Genomic DNA, 19,876 nt, shown 5'->3' on the forward strand with positions numbered 1-19,876 from the left:
GGAACAAACTGAGTGAGCGATCCATCATTTATGGAATGATTTTGTTGGCTTTTGTGACTCAAACTGTAACATCAATGTCAGCATAACACAATTTATGATCCTCAACCCAAAAGATTAATTGAATAGAACATTCTAAATCAGGGGGAAAGCCCTGGAAAGTGCCTATGGCTTTGACTATCTAGCAATTTATTTCGCCCACAAATTATCTTGGGTGAAACAACTGGGGAAAAGGGCAACAAAAATTATCAAGCAGATAGGTTCCAGTCTGTGCTGGAAGAACAATTTTGGTGGGCAGACAATAAAAGTAATTCTGCTGCTATGCGGCTTGTAAGAAGTACCTACAACCTTGTATGGAGCCGTACTGTGGGGCAACAGGCAGGTAACCAAGGTAAGAAAAAAAAGATATTTGGACAAAATATCGGTTTAGAAATATCAAGCTTCAAATATTGTGACACATAAATATTGTGATGCAGAAATTTTGTTGACAAGGATATGGATTTTTTAACCTAGAAAATAAAATTTTGAGGAAAACCTGTTGTTTTTAACAATAAAGGGCCAGATGTAGGTGGCCAAATAATGAGCGCTAATGCTGAAATTTGCATAATTTCAGCGTTTGCGATCACTATTTGGCAGCGAGCAATGGAGGTAAGTTGAAACGTACTTACAAAAAAAGGAATCGCAAAATTGCGATTCCTTATTTTGCTCTTGCATTTAAGGTATTGCAAATTGCGTATTTTTAAATGCAATGTAAGTAGCATAAAAGCAATCGCTCGCCTAAGCTTCTAGACAGTAACCTATGTTGTGCTGAGTGCGCTTATGCTCTGAGACATTTTTAATAATACTGATGTAAAAGTACGAAATTTTTTAAAATTGATTTGTGACACTCTACACTGCACACATTTATTTCTACACTTACTGCTGGTGGCTTATTGGTACATTCTAGCAGCTTTGCAGCCCGTTACTCGCGCTTCCTCCTGAGCCCTTATTTGGAAAGGGTGGGAGGACACCACTTCCTGGTTGGACACCGCTTAGCGGTCAGCGCTCTAGCGGTTCACTAGCTCGGGGCTATTTAGCGCTCGCCTCTCTGTGTACGCGCAGCGGGAGTGCGCAGCGGAGCCGAAGAGTAACCAAAGAGTGGCCCGTCTGTGCCAGAACGGGCCTGGGGCCTGTTACTCTGTTCCTTTTGTCATGGAATCCTTGCAAGGTTCACGAATCAGGTACTCCTCTCACGATTTATTAAATCTACAGCCCCAGGGGGTGGAGAGTTGTATTAGTGACTGTTGGCCAAGTCCTGAAGGACCTTTTTCATGTGCCAAGTGTAGGTTTCAGGCTACACACACATCAATTATCAGGGGTTACGTTATGAAGAATACTTCTATGATGGAAGGCTGGAAAAGCTTCCTGCTAAATGTTCGCTCCCTACCACGACATTATTTACAAATATGGGATCTCATCCATACCCTTAAACCTGAAATCAGCTTCCTTACTGAAACGTGGCTAAAACCGCATACTACCCCTTCCATCACATTGGGGATTCCCGCTGGGTATAAAATTCTAAGGCAGGATCGTCCTGATAAAATCGGTGGTGGTATTGCCATTATACATAAAGAACATCTTAAAGTCATTGTTCAAGAACAGATTACTCAGCTTGCTATGGAAGTTATGATATTTTCCATTGTAATAGGACCTAAGGAGCGCTGGAAGGGTGCCTTAGTATATCGCCCCCCTGGACCCAATGCTGGTTTCACCTTAGCGCTGATGGAATTACTGGCACAACACATGAAAGTTGGAGAAAAGTTCATTTTATTGGGAGACTTTAACTTTCATGTGGACAATGTAGACCATCCAGAGACTAAAACTTTAATATCTGACCTGGCCTTACTGGGTCTTGAGTTACAGAATAGTGGGCCCACTCACAGAGGTGGCCATACACTGGACCTAATATTTACTAATTGCACCTCGGTATATTGTCATCATCCCAAAGCAGTTAATTGGTCAGACCATAGTATGCTTGAATTTATCCTTAAGGGTCTAAAGAAACCAAATAAACCTCCTACCATACCGACCATTAAACGAAGGCCCTGGCATAAAATTACTTTAGAAACAATGGAAGAAGTCTGGAATGAGCCCGTAATATTGGACTCCGATAACATTGGGTAAGCCTTGTCTAAATTTGATGCCACCTTATCTGACATGTTGAATCATCTGGCCCCTTTAAAGACAATTAAACAACCGTCTGTGGCCAAGAGAGAGGCATGGTACACTGAATCCTTAAAATTAGAAAAACAAGGGTGTAGGAAGCTGGAAAAACTCTGGAGGAAAACTCATACCAGTGAAAATAAGATCAACTATCAAAAAGCAATGTCTGCTTATTATAAAAACATTAAGCAGGCAAGAAAGAACAGCATTAATGCACAGTTAGAGGAAGCTGGCAATTCCCCCAGAGAGTTGTATAAAATCCTAGACACTTTCATGAAACCAACTGTATGTGAAAGTCCAGACGAATTCCCACAAATCCTGTGTAATAACACCTCTCAATTTTTTGAGGATAAAATCGAGACAATTTATAAAAAAATCATTACTGCCCAACACCCCAGTGATCTGGAGCATTCCAGCATGAATCACCCCGAAACATCTAGAGGTGTTTTACTTACCTTCCCTGAGATTAGTTATAGTGACACCCAATAACTAATAAACAATATGAAAACAGGATCCCCTCTTGATTTGATACCAGCTAAGCTAACTGTTACCTTGAACAATATTCTTTGCCCCACAATTCAAAAGATTCTAAACCTCTCCTTTAAAGAAGGTCAGCTCCCTCGGCAGTGGAAGGAGGCAGTTGTGAACCTAATACGGAAGAACACGGCCTTGCCATGGACAGAACTCTCCAACCTCCGCCCCATCTCTCTCTTACCTTTTTTAAGTAAATTGGCCGAGAAGCATATAAACATCCATGTTTCCAGGTTCATAGAGGCGACAGGGGGCCTGGACCCATCACAATCTGGGTTCAGGCCCAACTACAGCACAGAATCGGCACTCCTCTCCGTGACTGATAACATCAAGATGTCACAGGATAGAGGAGGATCAATGATTCTGGTGCTGTTAGACCTGTCGGCAGCCTTTGATACTGTGTCTCATGAGATTCTTCTCGGCCGATTGCAGAGAGTGGGTATTGGAGGATTGGCACTGTCCTGGTTGGAGAGTTTTCTCTCCGGCCGCTCACAATCTGTCAGCATGGGACCCTATCGTTCCACCTCGAGGGTACTCACTAAGGGGGTGCCACAGGGCTCATGCCTAAGCCCCACATTATTTAATGTGTATGTGGCCCCCCTTGCAGAGATTGTGAGAAGGTTTGGGTTCACTCCAGTGTCATATGCTGATGACACCCAGCTCCTTTTCCCTTTCAACTCTCTTACGCCCGATGTGAAGAACAATTTTGCCGAGGGCATGAGAGTAGTTTCCAACTGGATGGCTACCAACTGCCTCCAGTGTAACGTCGGGAAGACCGAGGTGATGCTATTTGGGAAAGCTAGCATGCTCTGGTCTCCCGACTGGTGGCCTTCAGATCTTGGCCCCGTCCCATGCCCAAAGCCAACTGTTAAGAACTTGGGGGTGAAACTGGATCAGAACTTGAGCTTAAAGGAGCATGCTAACTATGTCACAGGAGCCTGTTTTAGAACAATTGGCCAGTTAAGGCGAATCTTCCCTATGCTGCCTGACAACCACAGGAAGACCCTTGTACAGGCCCTGGTGATAAGCCGCCTAGACTACTGCAACGCCTCCTCATATCAGCAAATGAGGAGGCGTTAAATCGTTTGCAGGTGGTCCAAAATACGGCGGCCAGACTAATTCTAAATGCTCCCGCAAGGACCACGTCCAAACCATTGTTAAGACACCTTCACTGGCTGCCCATACGACAACGTGTTACATTTAAAATCTGCTGTTTAGTGCACAAATGCCTCTACGGGCAAGGCCCTAGATATTTGGCACAAAAATTTCAGATATACAAACCTGAACGTCTATTACGTTCCAGCAACCAATGTCTACTGGAAATTCCCACTATAAAAAAAGTCAGACAAGGTGGACGTGCCCTATCATTTATAGGCCCAACCATGTGGAACAAACTTCCATCTGACCTAAGACACAACGACAACCATCTATGTTTTAGGAAGGCCTTAAAAACTCTTTTGTTTCAGGTAGCATAACCTTCCCTGTGGTACTCCACAGAGACAACATATTCCAGAATTTTTTCGAGCAAAGCGCGGAGATACCTCATGGGTCGATTCTGGCGCAATATAAGCAATTAAATAAATAAATAAATAAAATAAAATAAGTGCACTCTAGTCTTAAGGAATCGCTAATTACCGCTAACTTCAAGTTAGTGGTAATTAGTGATTTCCTTTAAAAAAACACTTCTTTTGCTTTTTTTAAAGTGCCATGTGGCACACATTCATGCCCTTAGGGCAGGTATGTGTGCCACATGTGCACACATGCACATTTCAGGGGTGCAACAGGAGGCGCCAATATTGTCTTACAGCACCCGGAGGCTCCTAAAAACACCTCAGGGCTCCCGCAGCACAGGAGCTCTTTTCAGCCGTACGCCGCACCTTCCGTGGGGGACTCCAATTCCCACAAGTCTAAGTGCCAGGAGGCACCAAAGTTGTCTTCCAAAGCCCGGAAGCACATAAAAACAGCTCGGACTCCTGGTAGAGGCAGGGCTGGGCCACACCTCCTAATTTTACCCCCTGAGGCATCCAGGGACCACAACTTCAATCAAAAGTAGGTGAGTGTTGAGCAAATTAACTCCGATGTCCAAGCTGAGACTCGTGGGAGGCCTGGGGGGGGGGGGTTTACACGATCTTCGGTGACTCTTGATTCTGTGCTTGAGAGAGTGGTGGGCATAGTTTCAAACGGAATTGATCTCACAGCTGGCGTTTGTCCCTTGACTCTGCGTTGCTCCTCATTTGCTATCCACTAAAAGTGTCATTGTGAAGGGGGTGCCGCCTCTAATTCCAAGTCGGTCACCGCAAACATGGAAGGCGTATGCTGCTAGGTTCCCCACACATTCAACCATGTAATGAGGAGAGTATTACAATGCCCATAAGCCCCGGTATTCAACGTATTTCACCTAGGCAAGTAAATGCGCACATGGCCACGTCACCATTAGCGATAACTGAACAAAATGTGGTAGGCAAAAGGAATAGGGCAGTTAATAAACAGACAGGAATTAAGAGGAAACACCCGCCAAGAAAAGCAGCTAGTAACAACCATTTGCTAAAGTGGGCTCAACCTGTCCAACCTGCCCAACAGGAAAAAATCCGAAACAGGACACAACTTCTATCGCAACCAGTCTCGCCACAACAAGAGGTACCGCCAGCAAATAATAACAAAGACATTATAGTTTCCTCCCAAGAGGACCCCTATTTTTGTGACACCTTATTCGATTAAATCAGAAACATTTTGGATATTAAATTAAAACCATTCCTGGAGAGACTGACAGGTCTTGAGACGAAATTTGATTCCACAATCCCTTTCGACAAACCACCAAATGCTGATAAGAGTACCTACCGAGTGTCACTCTAGTAATACGCTCTGCGGCATACCTCAACCTATGGATCTCACATGCACTGATATAGATAGTCATCCTACTTTCACAGGACGAGGTCCCAGCTCCGCCATTGATTATATTTTAATATCTTCTTTTCTCACACACCATTTATTACATGGCAATGTGATTCCCTCTAGCTTCAGCAATCCTAACCCTATTGAATCACATTTAATGTTTGCTCCTAGGCCAAAGTACTATAAGGTGATCGGGCGCAACATCTTGATCCCTCTACAGATGGCCTAAAACTGAAATGAAGATGTGTTGCAACTGAACGCCAGTTACAGAAGGTTATAGTGGGAAATTACTGCGTAGTGCAGGCATGCCTCACTGAGACTGACACTGCCAATGCTGCAGTAGATTCCTTTGTACATTTCTGTGATGCAATGAAAAAAGAGCTAATGGTCCCAAATCTCGAACATACTAGCAGACCACCGTGGTTCAACCAGGATTGCTCGTGTGCCAATAATCATTTACGACGAATCCTTAAGACCACAGCCAAGGAACCCCCTAGGTGTAACTGAAGCTGGCAAACAATACAAGCGGGCTCTACGAATAAGAAAAGTTGATTTGGTGACTTAACAATGGGAATCACTTATTCTAGCTGCAAACAGGAAGAATAGCAATCTCTTCTGGGCTTCAGTTAAAAAATGTAATACCCCAATTGCACAGATATAAGGATTGGTTGTTATATCTTTAGTCAGGACTGGGAGAATCACTACTCTAAAATGTAAAGCCAGGCCAACCTCACTACTGACAAACTGCCGGATCCCAATTTTAGTTTAATGCTTCTGATCCAGGAAGAGGTATAGGAGGCATTACAACAGAGTGTCGGGGGTAAGGCACTCCGCCCTGATGGAGTGCCAATAGAACTCTTAAAATACAACCCTACATTCTGTGCACCTTTATTACTGAATGTTTTTAACAGTCTTGCTACTGCCCCCATTCCTGATCGACTTTAATCATAGTGCCCATTTTAAAAAAAGGTGACCGCTCTAAGTCCAGTTGCTACAGACCGATCTCTTTAATAGATGCCACTCTGAAAATATTGGACAGTCCTATACAAATACATAAATGACTGGCACAAGAAAAAGCTATACTGCAGCCCAGCCAATATGGCTTTAGACTCGAAGTGGGTACTATAGAGCAGTGCATAAACCTTAAATTAATCATGGGAAAGTATACATTAGCTAGAAGTTCTCCTGTGTACCTAGCTTTTATGGACCTATCAACAGCGTTTGATAGTGTTAATCGATCCAACTTATGGTCTATCTTAATCTCTCTTGGCCTAGAAGAAGCATTAGTAAATTTAGCTTATCTGCATAGAGGGAAGAAAACTAGAGTAAGTATCAATATTAGCGGCGAGGTCACAAACAATGTTAATATTATGAGAGGCATGAGACAAGGTTGTGTTTTAGCACTGCTCTTATTCATTTTATATATAAACGACCTTCACTCTTTTTTAACTACTGTTACTCATGATGTTCCTTTGATTCGAAGTTCGCCGCTACCCGCCTTGTTGTATGCGGACAACGCTGTGTTGATGGGCCGCACTCCGAAGGCCCTTTCTCTTTCAGTGAACAGCTTTGTTAAATTTATGGCATCATTAGATTTAAAAAACACATTTTAGTAACTCTTTTATTATGTCCTGTGGCCCTAAGAAATATAACAAAGCAGCCCTGAATTTAGGTGAACACAGGTTATTCAGCACAAGCACTTTCACTTATCTAGGTATGACTTTTAATGACAGTGACTCCTGGAAAACCCACATAGTAAACAGTGGGAAAAATTATCCAGAGTTGTAGGCTCATTACTCAGCATGTCACGTCCAAAGAAAGGGAATGTTTTAATTCCCTCACTGTAGATCTATAGATCACAGTGTCTTCCATCCGCGACCTATGTGGCTGTGGTTTGGGAAACAGGAAGTTGGCATCCAGTGCAATTAGAGGAAATGGATTCTGTAGAAAGATGCTGGGGGTCTCGGTCTCTAACTCCAGTTTCATCTGCCACAATGATCTGGGTCTTTTTTGGCATGTAATCTGGAAAAACATAACGGAGCACTCTCAAAAGATATTATAAAAGATTGCCTTGCATGCATCAATGGCTGGAAAATCTCCTGGTTAAAGTACCTTGAATCCTGTCTGTGCATGATTGGCCTCAACCAGCTATTTGAAAACCCTGGGGGCTGATGTTCTATCACCAAGAAACAGTTGACGGCATGCTGGTATCAACATGCGCAGGTGGAACAAATAAAGAGGGAGTTAGCAAAATCAAGAGTATCGGGCTATTTAAGCAGAAATCAGGTACAAACTGGTTTACCCCAAAGTTACTTGATTGGCCACACAAGTCAATGGGAGCATAGTCTACTTTTCTGTTTTAGGGAAGGCACTATAAAATATGAATTGAGCTTTCCAATAAACTTTCAAGTTAGCTTAGACATCCGTCCCTGTCCCTGTGATGGGAAAACAGGTCAATCAATGCAGCACTTCTTTTTTTTCTGTAGTCTTTACTCCCCATACACCAAAACCATCCTGTTCCCCGTGATCAAGATGCTCCACATTAGTATTTTTAGAGAAGCCAATAATATATTACTAGGATTGGATGATGAGATCATCATCAATTGTGTGACTCTGTTTTTGAAAGTCACAGTGCTATCACGTAAATCAATGTCAGCACTAGAATTTTAGCTTGTTTCGGGGTTCATATCCGCTTTTTAAGTTGACAATGGTGGTCCTGATTTTAATGCAAAAAACAGAAGAGGGGCCCTGAAGACTAAACACGCTAAGAGGGGAACAACCCACCAGGGCGAGATAAATGTCAAAAAAACATGGAAGGGGAGTTCCCAATGGTAAAGGGGAATGTATCCCAACTCTACAGGAAAAGCCCAAAGAACAGCTAAATAATATCAAATATTTCTTTTTATTAACATAGAAAAATATATCAGTTCTAGAAAATTAATATACAATACATTTCTTTATCATAATTTTGTTTGAAGTTATCAGTCATAAAAAAACACATACAAGAAATATTATAAAAACAGCCTTAGGACAAAAAGAACATTGAAAGATTGGCACACAAATCACTCATTCTCCCAGTCAGACCAAATTCATACCCATACCAATACACACAATCACATTCAAGCAAAAACATCCAAAAAAAGCGCCATCTGGAAAAGCGTGGTCTTTCAAGATCCAACAACCCAATCCTGGGAAGGTGTCCTAGTAACAATCATGGCTGGCAAAACTTATCATAAAACCTGTCTGTAAAAGGGCCCTCTATGTTGTCATGGGTGGCAAAGGCGAGTCGTATTCGTCCTCTATAGTAACACGGGATTCCATAAATGCCCGGATTCGAGTCAGATGAGGCAGATAGCTAATAAAAACGTTGTAAACTCAACAAGTCGTCGTAAGTCCTGTTTCAATAATCTCCCAGGCACAACAAGGTGTCAGGGTTCGAAAGTAGTACGATCACTACCCCCTTTTGTACCAACAAGGTGTCAGGGTTCTAAAGTAGTACGATCACTACCCCCTTTTGTACCACCAGGGTTCTAAAGTGGCAGCTTTCAAATGGGATGAGGAAATCGGAAACTGTGCAACACTTCAGGCGAAAAATATGGGACCTGAGAGAAGTCAGTGTGACGGCACAGACATTAAAGGGACGACAGGAAGCTTGAAGCTTGCATTCAAGGCGGCATAGCATAATTGTCAGCCTGGGAATGAACAGTCGTCCTCCCCGATGGATGAAAAGACAGCAAGGACCCCTCGACTTCGCAGGCCCTGATTTTAAAACATAGAATGCATATTCTGTTGTTTTTATCTTGTATTTTATCATGCACTTTTATGGTTTAAAATGCTTAAACAGAATAAAGAACTATTGATTGATTGATTGCTAATTACCTAAATTGTGTAATTATTATATTTTTAAAGATATATTTTAGGTGCGGGTTGTTGGGTTTGTACGGGTATGGGGTGGGAAGTTTATTTAGAAATACTTGATTAATTATTCATTATTTATTATTTAATTGATTGTTTATTTAATACATTGTGTAGTTATTATATTATTTAAGTTATATTTTTGGTGCAAGTTGTTGGGTTTGCAGAGATATAGGATGGGAATTTAATTAAGTAATAATAAATAAGTAATTCTTTATTAATTCATTATACATTTTTAATTGATAAATTATTATGTAAATTATTTAATAATTACATTTGTTATGTTATTAGGTGCAGGCATTAAGGTGGGGAGGTATTTAAGTAATAATGAATTAAAAATGAATTATTCATTTATTAATAATTATTTAACTGATTATTAAATATGTTAATTGTGTTATGCTTCTTTATTTTAGTTATATTTTAAGTGTGGGATGCTACGTTTGTGGGAGTATAGTGTATGAACTTAATAAATGATAAATTAATAAAAAACAATTAATTTAATACTCATTTAAATTTGTAATAATCATGTAAATTGATTGCTTGTTTTTTTCATTTCATAAAGAACTTTTATTTTAAGAGTTCTATTTTTCTCGTCTATTATTAGAGTTTTTAAAATATGTCATGTTTTGTAAGTGAAATATTTTCCCTACTGCTGCACAGCTTGGAGTAGGACTAGTAAGTCTTACCCCTAGAGTTCAATGCTTTCCCTACAGTTGCACAGACTAGAGAGGGAATAGTAAATATAACCCCTCTGAAGTCCAACACTTTTCCTACGCTTTCCGGTTGCCCAGAACAGATTTGTGAATAGTAAATTTAACTCCGTTGAAGTTCAACGCTTTACCTACTGAATTTAACCCCTCTGAAGTACAGCGATTTCCCTACTGTTGCACAGACTGGAGTTGAAATAGTAAATTTTACCTCTCCAAAGTTCAGCGCGTTCCCTACTGTTGCATACACTAGATTGGGACCAGTCAATTTAACCCCTCCAAAGTCCAAAGCGTTGAAATAGTAAATTTTACCTCTCTGACGTCCAACGTTTTTCCTACTGTTGCATAAACTGAATTGGGAATAGTCAATGTAACCCCTCCAAAGTCCAACAAATTCCATAGTGTTGCACAGATTGGAGTGGGAGGAGTGAATTGAACCCCTTCAAAGTTGAAAGTCTTCTCTATTATTGCACAGATTGGAGTTGAAATGGTAAATTTCACCCCTCTGCAGTCCAATGCTTTTTTTTACTTTTGCACAGACTGGAGTAGGAATAGTAAACTTTACTCCTCCATAGTCCAACACTTTCCCTACTGTTGCACAGACTGGAGTGAGATAGTGCATGTTTTATTTTCTGATTTAATACTTGTTTTTAGATTGTTGAAACATATAATTTAGTATTATTTGTTTGTTTAACAAGTTGACAGCAGCGCAAATTCTGCTGCAGTGCTGGCATTCTAATCAGTGGGCAGGGTTCGGAAAGCCCCCGGCCGTCCTCCGCAAACGCCCACCATCACATGGTACATCGAAGCAGTTAATTTTATATTACTTGTTTACATATGGATATTTTTTAAATTATCATATTTTTTTTAATTTAATAGTTTTTTATATTTAATTTGGTAATTTAATTTAAAGTTTTGTACTTGTGCTTGAATATTTGTATGTTTATTTAAAATATATAAATATATGCATATTTATGTATTTATACTTTTTATAATACATTAAAAGGCCATATTTACAAAAGTATATATTTATATAGTTTAAGAAATATATACAAGTATTTATTTTACATTATATTAATGTTATATGTTAAAATATTTTTGATTTACAATTTTATGCTATATATGATGAAAATTGTTATATATGTAATATTTTTAACCGGCCGAGAGACTCTAACACATTTTATGCTGCTTTGTAATACATTTTTCTTGTTAGGAAAGCAGTTGCTCTACGCCCTATTTTGGAAGCACAATATAAGATCTTGCAGTGAGGCCATAACTCTGTGCTTAAGGATTGGACTCAGAAATGATATTATTTTTCCAGCTGCAGTCTTCTATATTCTTGATTAATGCTTTTATTATATAATTCATTATAAACATTTTGTGGTCTGATTTTATAGTGATTAATTAATTAATTTGGGTATGGCTCATTAGCTGAAATAAATACATATTGAATTGAAATAAAACATGTGAACATGTCAACCATCCTACTTTAATTGTTGTATGTATTATGTTTACAATGTATTTTTCTATTTATTTCTTTAGAGGAACTGGGATCCCAAAAACAAATTTAATTGCATGTTCAAGGGTGGAGCAAACCTGGCCTTCATCTTTCCAATGACACTTTGTAGCGCAATTCTAATAAAAAAAACATTTCACAGTTTTCGCGAAGTGATTATGTGCTTTTTCACTCTAAAAAAATATGGGTTCATAAGCTCTTTAAATACAGGTAATGTGCACTGGTCAAAAAAATGCTATGAACTTATTGAGAAATACTTTAAACGTTGGGGCTTAAAGGTAGAATTTGACCCCGAAACGAAAAAGGTCTCATAAGAGGGTGGAGGAAGCCAAACATAGAAGCATTTGAGTTCCTAGTTGTATTTAGAGTATCAAGTCTTTATTATGAAGAAATAAACCATTATGTTGTATCGCCATAGTGTCACCACAATGTAATTGCTGCTTGCTTTCTTCAATTATCCTTATTTAGTGTATGGCAGCCATTCAGTACCTTGTGGAAGGATCAATATGTCTGTTTTTACATTATTTTAATGGTAGTTTTCAGTGCTTCCAATTTGTAATTTAATAACTGATCATTAGACACTAGTATTTGAAATGGGTCTACTGAAGTAAGTCTGTTTTTTAACCAATGTATACATATGATTGCTGAAACTCAATGAAGTGGGAAGAACAGGTACGTATTGAACATATGCTGATAGTTTCTTATGTGTAATTGCTTTACTTTAAAGGTGAATATTGTATTAGTAGATCTTATAGGTGAGTCAGGCACATGTTAAAAAAAATACATAAATCCACACATCATTCTTCATTCAAGGAAACCTAATAACTCTGGACATTTCTAAAAACTAGTGACCCATAGAAATCCATGTTGGTATGATGTATGTGGATCACACCAACTGTTCGTAGCTCGCATGCTGTAAAACTGTCTAAGTATTGTGGAAAAACATTATTTTCACACATCTCAGAGTTAAATATCGAATTTTGGATTGAGTTGCAATTATCATATGGTACCCACTCTGTTGATAAAACAGTACACAGTAGGTATGAGTGGATACACACCAGAGGGGAGGAAGTAGTCAAAACTGCAAGTAAGGCATGAGTCTCAGAGACTCCTTTTTCACAGAGATTTGGGGCCTCATTTATGAATAATTGTTGTAGGGGAACACCGCAAGTCTTGCTGCACTGCCCTACGACAACGTGAAAGGGCAGGAATGCACTGTATTCATGAAATACGTTGCATTCCTGTCCTTCCCCCTGCGCTGACGCACAACTTTCTGCCTAGTGCCAATATAGGGACCCTTGCACGATGATGCAAGGGTGCCTCTGTTGCAGGCAGGATTGTTTTTGTGCATGAAGGGGAACTTTCTGACGTGTAGTTCCTACAAATCTATATAGGATCTGCACATTTAGACAACATGAACTAAGGGATTGGTGTCCAGTCTGATTCCAGACACCCCCAAAGGATATGTTAGTCTGAAGACCAGCTAGCTCACAGTGCCACTATAAGCCCCCCTTACCAAGCAGCAAATAGTTTCTTGCAACTATCAAACATGAGAAACCTGACTCCTCAGGTATCGTGGAAACAGTAAAGTACTTTTTGCTCAGTCACTCATGCTCACTTTGTCTCAGAGGGATACACAGAATAAACAGTGGGGCCGTTTTCAATAAGCATTAATTGAACCAGTGTCCTTCTAGTATTAAATGGGTGTGCTGCAACAACCATGAAAGAGAGACAGATATATAAGATTACAAGCTACAACAGAGTAAATAAAAGGTAGAATTCTACCATGGAGCTAAAACAGTGGATAAATGCAGGCATACAGAAACATGGTGGTAATCATGAGTACTCCTACGATGCAAACCCTAACCAGATGTACCTAAGTGTACCTAGCATGTATGTAGGTGTATATTCAAGCGTCCCCCTTGGAAAGAGCCAACCCCACTACTTGATGTGAGAGAACGAAGGACCTCATCTTGGTCTTGAGTTGGACACTCCTGCAAGGGATGTCAGACCCCTGTGTGCTGGAGTGTCTGCGTGCAGGGACTTCAGCGTCTCATGTCAGCATGGAAGTTTTCTCCTCCGGTTTGCCCAGTATAGATGTGATACTTATATACCCAAAATGTCAGCCAAGGATGACAATAGTGGTGATCCTTGTACAGAGTTATTATGCAGAGATGGTAATCCTGCTGTGTTACTAAGAATTCCCATGCATAATAAATGAGGCTAGTTTTCAGAAAAAAAACACACAACATTTATACAGCACCTAACTAGGTAAAAGGTCAGTGCAGGACTGGTATGTAGTACAATGGTAAGACAAAATTAGGTAAAAGGTTGTTCCACTACCTAGGCCTATATTAGGGTACATTGGGGTTCTTAACAATTCCTGCACAGAAAAATCCTGAGAGGCAAATGCAGCACAAAGAGAAATACAAATATTTCTTCTCATTACACCTGCTCTGGGGGGTACAAGGTTTTGGCGCTGCCCCAGCCTTACATGATGAAGTAAATCTGGGGCACTGTCAAAATCCATGGGTGTTGTGTGGGAGCAGCCACCACAACGTCAATGGAACGCCTCCTTGACGCAGAGTAAGGCAACGCAGTTACTTGCACAGCTTTGTCTCACTCCATATATATGAGGCCATTTAAAGCCACACAGGGTGGCTCTGAGTCCCCACAGAGATATGATTGAGAGGCCTGCACTGCAAGAGCAATAAAAAAAGGGATGCTCCAGAGGCACAAGTCTCTCATAAATAAGTACCATGGTATGTTTAATGGCTTCAGTTTTTGTTCCGTAAGTCGCCTTTCCTCTGGGTTAATATATTATGCTTGGACGTTCCTGATTTGAGGGTATAAAAAAAGGCGTTGCTTCGATGAATTCTGTACTTCCCTACAAATATCAAATATTATTAAAACCGTCTTTCCTCATTTTTAGGTACCATTATACAGCGGAATTTGCAGCAAATGGTAAACCTCCATAGTTCATCCCCACTCTCCTCATAATAAAATTTGATGTAGTGCAATATGGTTGATTAGTGTTCTTAATAGTGCATTATTGCAGGCTACTGTCTATAAAACGCAGTGAAGTGAAATGGATTAGTTGCCCTATGACAATGCTGTACTGTCAGTGTCACCATGATGCAGTGCAGTGTGGTAGATATTTTCTCTATGATGCAGGGCATTGTGGTATGTATTGCTGGAATTAAGATGAGTGCTGTGGGCTAGTGTCTACAGGAGGCCGTGAAATGAAGTGTCTTTGTTCAGTTAGCATACTGTATAGTTTTATGGATTTTGTCACTAGAATACATTGCACTGTGATGGCCACACTGTGTTGTAAGGAAGGTCAGCTTGTATCCAGGGAGAAAAGCAGCGTAGTAAGGTTAGTATTTAGATGATGCTTTTCTGTATAGGGATATTTTCATAGTGGTTGTGTTGTGTAACAGGCCGGTGCTGTTACAATACTGTGTGGCAAGAGTACAGTGTTGTTGGCTAGTGTCCCTAGGATGCAGTACAATGCCATGTGATGGGCTAATGCCCCAAGGTGTATTGCAGTGTGGTGGGTTAGCATCCCTAACATGCACGTCTCAGCCTGGATGAAGGACAACTGCCTAAAGTTCAACATGGACAAAACTGAAGTTCTGATCTTTGGCAGACTTCAACCTTGCAGAGATACAACATATCTCCCACTTTGACGCTCCTTCTCCCACCTCGCCACCAAAGCCTGGAATGCCCTCCCTCTTCACCTCATCACTGCACCCTCACAGACCTACTTCAGGAAAGGACTCAAGACGAGGCTCTTCAACTGATACCTGCAGCGCAGTGCCTGAATACCCTCTAGGATGATAAGCAGCACTATACGAGCACCCCTTGATTGAGTGATTGAATCTATGTCAAAAAAGGAGTTCTTCATTGGCATTCAGACCATTTGGCGCTTTAGTAAATCAAAAGAAACTGTGTCGCACCATTAGTAACACAAAAGATCGCATTTCGCAATTTGTGTAAGAAAAATGTTTTATACGGCAATGCATTTCAACCTCATTGTCTTCATCATGGCCATTAACCAGATAAAGTGCACAATGATCTTTTAAAATCCCTCAAAAACAACAGGCATAGAAAACATACTAATCACATTTGCTCAAGAAAGTCCATGCATCCAAAGGGTAGCAAAATTAAACAGTTAAATAGTGAGCTCATTCCTACACTTAAAGATAATAAGTAAGGCATAAGATAGTGCTTTCATCATTTTTCATGTGAAAACAGCTTCCTGAAACTATAAATGACACATATGGTGGCCAATGCCATCTAGGCAACTGCTAAGTGGCTTACACACAAACAAATTGTCTATGTATCTAATCTAAAACACCAAGGGGCTGATTACGATGCGGTCAGAACAGCTCCGACGATGCCAGTCGGATTCCTTTCTGACCGACCCACTATGATGCAGTCGGTCAGAAAGGAATGCGACCGGTCATTCCGACTAGCACTGACGGGCTCAGAGAGCCCGTTTACCAGTCAGATTGCTTTCAGTAATCCCAAGGGCGGTTTTTTTCGCCCAAGGGATTAGGACATTGGGTTGAGACAGCTTTTCTGTGCTCGCCTCTCTGACACAGATAGGCTGTCGGAACTCAACTTTGGGGGCCCTCAACATCACCCCCATGGGTGCACGACTTCTGGTTGCAGGCCATGGGGGCACCTAAGGTGCCCCCTAATGATCCCTGCACCCCGTGGGAGGCACCTTGAGGTGTCTTCCACGGGGTGAAAGGATGAACTACACCTCGCATTTGTACAATGAGAGCATGAATTCCGGTTGGAATGCATGCTCCCATTGTAAAGTAGAGGAGTGCGACCGAACAGTGTTTGGTCTCATCCTAATTAGTCGGGTGGGACCGCCGACCGGTGGTCGATTGGTCCCTTGACCGAGACGGTGTTATTGTATTAAGACCCTTAGTGTTTGGTCCATCCCTCATTAGTCTCAGTCCAGACATGTTGTGCCTCACACCAACCCATGAAAATCCCAGTGAAACTGAGTGCAAAACAACTGCCCATCGCTGTCTCAATCAGTTGAAATGGAAAAAATTATTCTCAAGGCAAAAACATAACATTTCAAGTAACATCATAGAATGATCATAAATGTATATATATCTGTTTGCCCCTGAAAAAATACCTACATGCCTGAATGATCATGGTTGATGCAAGTGTCAAGAGAAACTACATCTATAGATGCCAAGATGTAACTAGGCATCCATGGAATGTTCTCTTTTTTCTGATTAAGTCTGTGCTATCCCTTTAATATGCTGGTAAATTAAGGACATAACATAACAGAAAGGAATCCAGATGCATGGATGTGTTCTCTAGAAGGCTGTTATTTGCAGAGATAATAGGTCTCCCAGGGATATTTTCCCTGTCCTTGTGAATTTTCGGCAACATATAAAAACAATGGGCCATTAGTTTCAGTAATATCAGCATGTAGGAACTGATATTCTTCAGTGCTCAATAAACCCTTCTCTTGCCAGTCCCTGATCAAGGCATGCTATCTTCTAATGTTTTTCAAGTATGTATCAAAGATTGAAACGTCATAGCTGCCAGATAACGTCAGTTGTCTATTTGCCTCTTGTATGTACTTGTTAACATCCCACAACACCACATTTCCACCCTTGTATGAGGGTTTGATTACAAAAGATGTATCCCTACTCAATTAATCCAGTGCTTGTCTTTGCCCTATAGTTAAATACTCACATAGCTATAATCACAACTTCACCATATTTTTATCAGTTCATAGATTGTCACTTTGTGGAAACTATCTTTGTTATCATGTGGGGTGATTGGATTACATCTAAATTTGGGTCTAAAATCTTTCTTACTAGTTCTGTCAGTCTTTAGACCCAACCTAAATAATAGATCCCGCTCTGAAACCCAATCAATATCCCCACCCTTCAACTCCATCAATGCTGCTAGGCCTTCTATGTCACTAATATAGAGATAATTAAAAGTCTGATCATGTCTAACAATGTCAGCAGGTGTAACCAAAGCATATTGTTTATTCTCTTGTTGTGTAAATAGCTTAATCAATTTAAGCTTCTGGATAAAAAGGACCAAATCAATATGTGTCCTGCAGTAGTCAAGAATAGCCACAGGACAGAAGGATAGACCAAGTTCCAAAAGGAACTGTTCATTAAAACTCAGTTCATGGGATGACAAATGAATACCCGTTATATCCTTATCAATCATTTGTTTCTCGGTGTTTGCCGAGCGATTTTCCCATGTGGGAAAAATTATTTTCTTGTTGCATCCCCCTCTCTTTTGCTGTTTTCTCCTCTTCCTCTTCAGTCCTTTTTGTGTTGTTTTACATTCCTTTTTCTTTTTATCTAACTAAAATTAGTGTATTTGAATTTAAGTGGATTTTCATCTTGAATATAAGGGCATAATACTAAATATCACCTGCAACTGGTTTGCCAGGAGTGACATCAATATGTATGTTCATTTGCACGTCAAATTTATGTACGTAGTTTGTCTTGGATAATGCTGCAATATTTTAATATAAATGGTTTGCTCTACTTTTTTTAAATATTAGGATTTGCCTGTAAGCGTTTGCCTAGATGAAATTGGCTATTATTTGAACTATTAGGATTTGTCTGTATGCTACTTGGAAGGTTGCCTAGATGACATTGGTCACTTGGTGAGTCATTTATTGTTCAGGAAGCTGTTTTCATATGAAATATGATGAACGCATTATATTATGTGCTCACTATTTAACTGGTTAATTTGTCTTCCCCTGGACTAAATTTTGTAATTGACTGAGCACTGCCACTTGGCATATCATTATGTTTTTGAAAGTCATTCTTACATGAAATATGAGGTAAGACCTATTTCCTGCATAAATAACTATGTACCAGTGTTGAAAAGGGCTCATTGTTGAATTGTTCACTTTTACGTCCTTTGGGCTGAGCCTTATAATTGATTTAGCGATGAAAAAAATTGGAATTTAAAAATATTCACTTTCTTGAGCAAAGGCGGATACCATCTTTTCTATGCCTGTTGCTTTCAAAAGATTTTAAAGGGTGATTGTGCACTTTATCTGGTTAATGGCCTTGACGAAGACTGCAAGGTCAAAACGAGTTACAGAATAAAACTCTTTTCTTACACACATCCCAGAGTGTGTTACGGATGGTGCAGCACAGTTTCTTTTGATGTTTAAACAGGTTCTGCACCTGTTGCTCAGTGTGTCAGGGGCTGTATGGGTAAGTGAGAGGCTGTGTGAGTGGTTCTATGGATTGTTGAGTGGGGTGTGTGTGAGTGATTGGGTGAGTGAATGGGTATCTCAATGGCTATATGATTGAGTGACTGGTGTGTAATTTGCTGTATGGGTGAGTGAATGACTGAGTGGGTGTTTTGTTAAGTGAGTTGTGTGAGAGAGGCTGTATTGGAGAGTGACTGTCTGTGTGAATGGCTGTATGAGTGAGTGAGCAGATGTATGAGTGCCTGTATGGATATGTAAATGGGCATGTAAGTGGTTGTCTGGGTGTGTGAGTGAGTGTGTGAGTGTGTGTATGGGTGAGTGAGTGGCTGCATTGAGAGGCTGTATGGGTGAGTGAGTGGGTGTGTGTGTGAGTGGCTGCATAGGTCAATCAGTGGATATGTGAGTAGCTGTATTGGTGATTGAGTGGGTATATGACTGGCTGTATGGGTGAGTGACTGGTTATATGAGTAGCTGTATGGGTGAAATTGTGTGTGTCTTTATGAGTGAGTGAGTCGGTGTGTGAGTGAGTGACTATGAATAAGTGAGTGGTTGTGAGAGTTCCTGTACGGGTCTGTGAATGGGTCTGTGAGTGAATGTGTGGGTATGTGAGTGGGTGTTTGAGAGGTTGCATAGGGATGTGAGGGGTTCTGTGGATAATGTCATCAATGATGCCAATTGAGATGTCATCAGTGATGTCACTGACCATGAGTGATGAAATATGTGAGGTTATAAGCAGTGCATAGTATTTAATGCTATTTCCTAACGATAACGTCATTGTAGCATTTGGTTTTTTACATGAGTTTTTAAGGTTCTTAAAAATATTTTATTTCCTAACTGTAACTAACAACCTTTGACAGTGAGTGTGTGATTGAGTGTATGAGT

The sequence above is a fragment of the Lissotriton vulgaris genome, chromosome 6 (genome assembly GCF_964263255.1).
Source record: "Lissotriton vulgaris chromosome 6, aLisVul1.2, whole genome shotgun sequence".
NCBI lineage: Eukaryota > Metazoa > Chordata > Amphibia > Caudata > Salamandridae > Lissotriton > Lissotriton vulgaris.